This window comes from Plectropomus leopardus, chromosome 9 (assembly GCF_026936395.1).
Source record: "Plectropomus leopardus strain MGB_pleo_1.0 chromosome 9, ASM2693639v1, whole genome shotgun sequence".
NCBI lineage: Eukaryota > Metazoa > Chordata > Actinopteri > Perciformes > Serranidae > Plectropomus > Plectropomus leopardus.
Window position 1 is genome coordinate 25,441,148 of NC_142184.1, and position 6,000 is coordinate 25,447,147.

Here is a 6,000-nt window from a genome sequence, read left to right on the forward strand (position 1 = left end):
GCGCCATAGTATAGTATGCGAAAAATGTCAAATTTTGACATGTCATAAAAATGGCTGAAAATGACATATTATAGCTTGTAGAGACGTGTCATAATATACAAAGTGGAAACAAAGTCCAAAAAAGGCCAAAAAGATCATAATTTAGCACGTCAAAAAAAATCACCAAAAACGCCATAGTATAGTATGCGAAAAATGTCAAATTTTGACATGTCATAAAAATGGCTGAAAATGACATATTATAGCTTGTAGAGACGTGTCATAGTATACAAAGTGGAAACAAAAGGCAAAAAAAGGCCAAATAGGTCATAATTTAGCACATCAAAAAAATGACCAAAAACGCCATAGTATAGTATGCGAAAAATGTCAAATTTTGACATGTCCTAAAAATGACTGAAAATGACATATTATAGCTTGTAGAGACGTGTCATAGCATACAAAGTGGAAACAAAAGGCAAAAAAAGGCCAAAAAGGTCATAATTTAGCGCATCAAAAAAATGACCAAAAACGCCATAGTATAGTATGCGAAAAATGTCAAATTTTGACATGTCATAAAAATGGCTGAAAATGACATATTATAGCTTGTAGAGACGTGTCATAGTATACAAAGTGGAAACAAAAGCCAAAAAACACCAAAAACTTCATAATTTAGCATGCCAAAAAAAATGACCAAAAGCGCCATAGTATAGTATGCGAAAAATGTCAAATTTTGACATGTCATAAAAATGGCTGAAAATGATATATTATAGCTTGGAGTGACATGTCATAGTATACAAAGTGGAAACAAAGGCCAAAAGAGGCCAAAAAGGTCATAATTTAGCGCGTCAAAAAAATGACCAAAAACGCCATAGTATAGTATGCGAAAAATGTCAAATTTTGACATGTCATAAAAATGGCTGAAAATGACATATTATAGCTTGTAGAGACGTGTCATAATATACAAAGTGGAAACAAAAGGCAAAAAAAGGCCAAAAAGGTCATAATTTAGCGCATCAAAAAAATGACCAAAAACGCCATAGTATAGTATGTGAAAAATGTCAAATTTTGACATGTCATAAAAATGGCTGAAAATGATATATTATAGCTTGTAGTGACGTGTCATTGTATACAAAGTGGAAACAAAGTCCAAAAAAGGCCAAAAATGTCATAATTTAGCATGTCAAAAAAATGACCAAAAACGCCATAGTATAGTATGCGAAAAATGTCAAATTTTGACATGTCATAAAAATGGCTGAAAATGACATATTATAGCTTGTAGTGACATGTCATAGTATACAAAGTGGAAACAAAGTCCAAAAAAGGCCAAAAAGATCATAATTTAGCACGTCAAAAAAAATCACCAAAAACGCCATAGTATAGTATGCGAAAAATGTCAAATTTTGACATGTCATAAAAATGGCTGAAAATGACATATTATAGCTTGTAGAGACGTGTCATAATATACAAAGTGGAAACAAAGTCCAAAAAAGGCCAAAAAGATCATAATTTAGCACGTCAAAAAAAATCACAAAAAACGCCATAGTATAGTATGCGAAAAATGTCAAATTTTGACATGTCATAAAAATGGCTGAAAATGACATATTATAGCTTGTAGTGACGTGTCATAATATACAAAGTGGAAGCAAAGTCCAAAAAAGGCCAAAAAGATCATAATTTAGCGCGTCAAAAAAATGACCAAAAACGCCATAGTATAGTATGCGAAAAATGTCAAATTTTGACATGTCATAAAAATGGCTGAAAATGACATATTATAGCTTGTAGAGACGTGTCATAGTATACAAAATGGAAACAAAAGGCAAAAAAAGGCCAAATAGGTCATAATTTAGCGCATCAAAAAAATGACCAAAAACGCCATAGTATAGTATGCGAAAAATGTCAAATTTTGACATGTCATAAAAATGGCTGAAAATGACATATTATAGCTTGTAGAGACGTGTCATAATATACAAAGTGGAAACAAAAGGCAAAAAAAGGCCAAAAAGGTCATAATTTAGCGCATCAAAAAAATGACCAAAAACGCCATAGTATAGTATGCGAAAAATGTCAAATTTTGACATGTCATAAAAATGGCTGAAAATGATATATTATAGCTTGTAGTGACGTGTCATTGTATACAAAGTGGAAACAAAGTCCAAAAAAGGCCAAAAATGTCATAATTTAGCATGTCAAAAAAATGACCAAAAACGCCATAGTATAGTATGCGAAAAATGTCAAATTTTGACATGTCATAAAAATGGCTGAAAATGACATATTATAGCTTGTAGTGACATGTCATAGTATACAAAGTGGAAACAAAGGCCAAAAGAGGCCAAAAAGGTCATAATTTAGCGCGTCAAAAAAATGACCAAAAACGTCATAGTATAGTATGCGAAAAATGTCAAATTTTGACATGTCATAAAAATGGCTGAAAATGACATATTATAGCTTGTAGAGACGTGTCATAGTATACAAAGTGGAAACAAAGTCCAAAAAAGGCCAAAAAGATCATAATTTAGCACGTCAAAAAAAATCACCAAAAACGCCATAGTATAGTATGCGAAAAATGTCAAATTTTGACATGTCATAAAAATGGCTGAAAATGACATATTATAGCTTGTAGAGACGTGTCATAGTATACAAAGTGGAAACAAAGTCCAAAAAAGGCCAAAAAGATCATAATTTAGCACGTCAAAAAAAATCACCAAAAACGCCATAGTATAGTATGCGAAAAATGTCAAATTTTGACATGTCATAAAAATGGCTGAAAATGACATATTATAGCTTGTAGAGACGTGTCATAATATACAAAGTGGAAACAAAGTCCAAAAAAGGCCAAAAAGATCATAATTTAGCACGTCAAAAAAAATCACCAAAAACGCCATAGTATAGTATGCGAAAAATGTCAAATTTTGACATGTCATAAAAATGGCTGAAAATGACATATTATAGCTTGTAGTGACGTGTCATAATATACAAAGTGGAAGCAAAGTCCAAAAAAGGCCAAAAAGGTCATAATTTAGCACGTCAAAAAAATGACCAAAAACGTCATAGTATAGTATGTGAAAAATGTCAAATTTTGACGTCACAAAAATGGCTGAAAATGATATATTATACCTTGTAGAGACGTGTCAGAGTATACAAAGTGGAAACAATGGCCAAAAGAGGCCAAATAGGTCATAATTTAGGACGTCAAAAAAATGACCAAAAACGCCATAGTATAGTATGCGAAAAATGTCAAATTTTGACATGTCATAAAAATGGCTGAAAATGATATATTATAGCTTGTAGTGACGTGTCATAGTATACAAAGTGGAAACAAAGTCCAAAAAAGGCCAAAAAGGTCATAATTTAGCGCGTCAAAAAAATGACCGAAAACGTCATAGTATAGTATGCGAAAAATGTCAAATTTTGACATGTCATAAAAATGGCTGAAAATGACATATTATAGCTTGTAGTGACGTGTCATAGTATACAAAGTGGAAACAATGGCCAAAAAAGGCCAAAAATGTCATAATTTAGCGCGTCAAAAAAATGACCAAAAACGCCATAGTATAGTATGCGAAAAATGTCAAATTTTGACATGTCATAAAAATGGCTGAAAATGACATATTATAGCTTGTAGTGACGTGTCATAATATACAAAGTGGAAACAAAGTCCAAAGAAGGCCAAAAAGATCATAATTTAGCCCGTCAAAAAAATCACAAAAAACACCATAGTATAGTATGCGAAAATTGTCAAATTTTGACATGTCATAAAACTGGCTGAAAATGACATATTATAGCTTGTAGAGACGTGTCATAGTATACAAAGTGGAAACAAAGTCCAAAAAAGGCCAAATAGGTCATAATTTAGCACGTCAAAAAAATAACCAAAAATGCCATAGTATAGTATGCGAAAAATGTCAAATTTTGACATGTCATAAAAATGTCTGAAAATGACATATTATAGCTTGTAGTGACGTGTCAGAGTATACAAAGTGGAAACAAAGGCCAAAAAAGGCCAAAAACATGATAATTTAGTATGTCAAAAAAATGAACAAAAACACCATAGTATAGTATGCCAAAAATGTCAAATTTTACCATGTCAAAAGATGGCTGAAAATGTGTCACAAGTTCAATTCCGTTTGAAGCTCTCACTACAACTTTAGAGGACAAATCGTCTTTGTTCGACTGGACTTGGGACCCATTTCTTGATTATCAAGCTGCATCTGCATCTTGAAGGATGACATTGGGGCTGGTACATCTGTTCTCGCAAAAGGATGTGGGGACAAAGCCTGATGTGACATCAGAATGCTGTCTTGCATGAACCTTCTGGACTCTCTTAACATATTGATTTATGTGTTTTTAATTTTATTTCTCTATTTTTTGTCTATTTTTTTTGTCTGTCTGTTTTCTTTTTGTTTTCATATTTTGTCTGATTGCTCCTTTGATTCTGTCTTAGCTTGCCCGGTTTAATTGTCAGTAATTTGTACACTGTTAGTATTATTGTTCTGTATTATGTTTTCCTTGTCTTCCGTGCTTTGCAAAAACGTTCAATAAAAATGTGTTTGACAAGAAAAATGGCTGAAATGACATATTATAACATGAAAAGACATGTCATAGTATACAAAGTGGAAACAAAGGCCAAAAGAGGCCAAAATGTTCATAATTTAGCACGTCAAAAAAATGACCAAAAACGTCATAGTATAGTATGAGAAAAATGTCAAATTTTGACATGTCGTAAAACTGGCTGAAAATGACATATTATAGCTTGTAGAGATGTGTCATAGTATAAAAAGTGGAAACAAAGGCCAAAAGAGGCCAAAAAGGTAATAATTTAGCATGTCAAAAAAATCACCAAAAACGTCATAGTATAGTATGCGAAAAATGTCAAATTTTGACATCTCATAAAAATGGCTGAAAATGACATATTATAACATCAAAAGACATGTCATAGTATACAAAGTGGAAACAAAGGCCAAAAAAGGCCAAAAAGGTCATAATTTAGCACGTCAAAAAAATGACCAAAAACGCCATAGTATAGTATGCGAAAAATGTCAAATTTTGACATGTCATAAAAATGGCTGAAAATGACATATTATAGCTTGTAGAGACGTGTCATAGTATACAAAGTGGAAACAAAAGGCAAAAAAAGGCCAAAAAGGTCATAATTTAGCGCATCAAAAAAATGACCAAAAACACCATAGTATAGTATGCGAAAAATGTCAAATTTTGACATGTCATAAAAATGGCTGAAAATGACATATTATAGCTTGTAGAGACGTGTCATAGTATACAAAGTGGAAACAAAAGGCAAAAAAAGGCCAAAAAGGTCATAATTTAGCGCGTCAAAAAAATGACCGAAAACGTCATAGTATAGTATGCGAAAAATGTTAAATTTTGACATGTCATAAAAATGGCTGAAAATGACATATTATAGCTTGTAGAGACGTGTCAGAGTATACAAAGTGGAAACAATGGCCAAATAAGGCCAAATAGGTCATAATTTAGGACGTCAAAAAAATCACCAAAAACGCCATAGTATAGTATGCGAAAAATGTCAAATTTTGACATGTCATAAAAATGGCTGAAAATGACATATTATAGCTTGTAGAGACGTGTCAGAGTATACAAAGTGGAAACAATGGCCAAAAGAGGCCAAATAGGTCATAATTTAGGACGTCAAAAAAATCACCAAAAACGCCATAGTATAGTATGCGAAAAATGTCAAATTTTGACATGTCATAAAAATGGCTGAAAATGACATATTATAGCTTGTAGAGACGTGTCAGAGTATACAAAGTGGAAACAAAGTCCAAAAAAGGCCAAAAAGGTCATAATTTAGCGCGTCAAAAAAATGACCAAAAACGCCATAGTATAGTATGCGAAAAATGTCAAATTTTGACATGTCATAAAAATGGCTGAAAATGACATGTTATAACATGAAAAGACATGTCATAGTATACAAAGTGGAAACAAAGGCCAAAAGAGGCCAAAAAGGTCATAATTTAGCACGTCAAAAAAATGACCAAAAACGCCATAGTA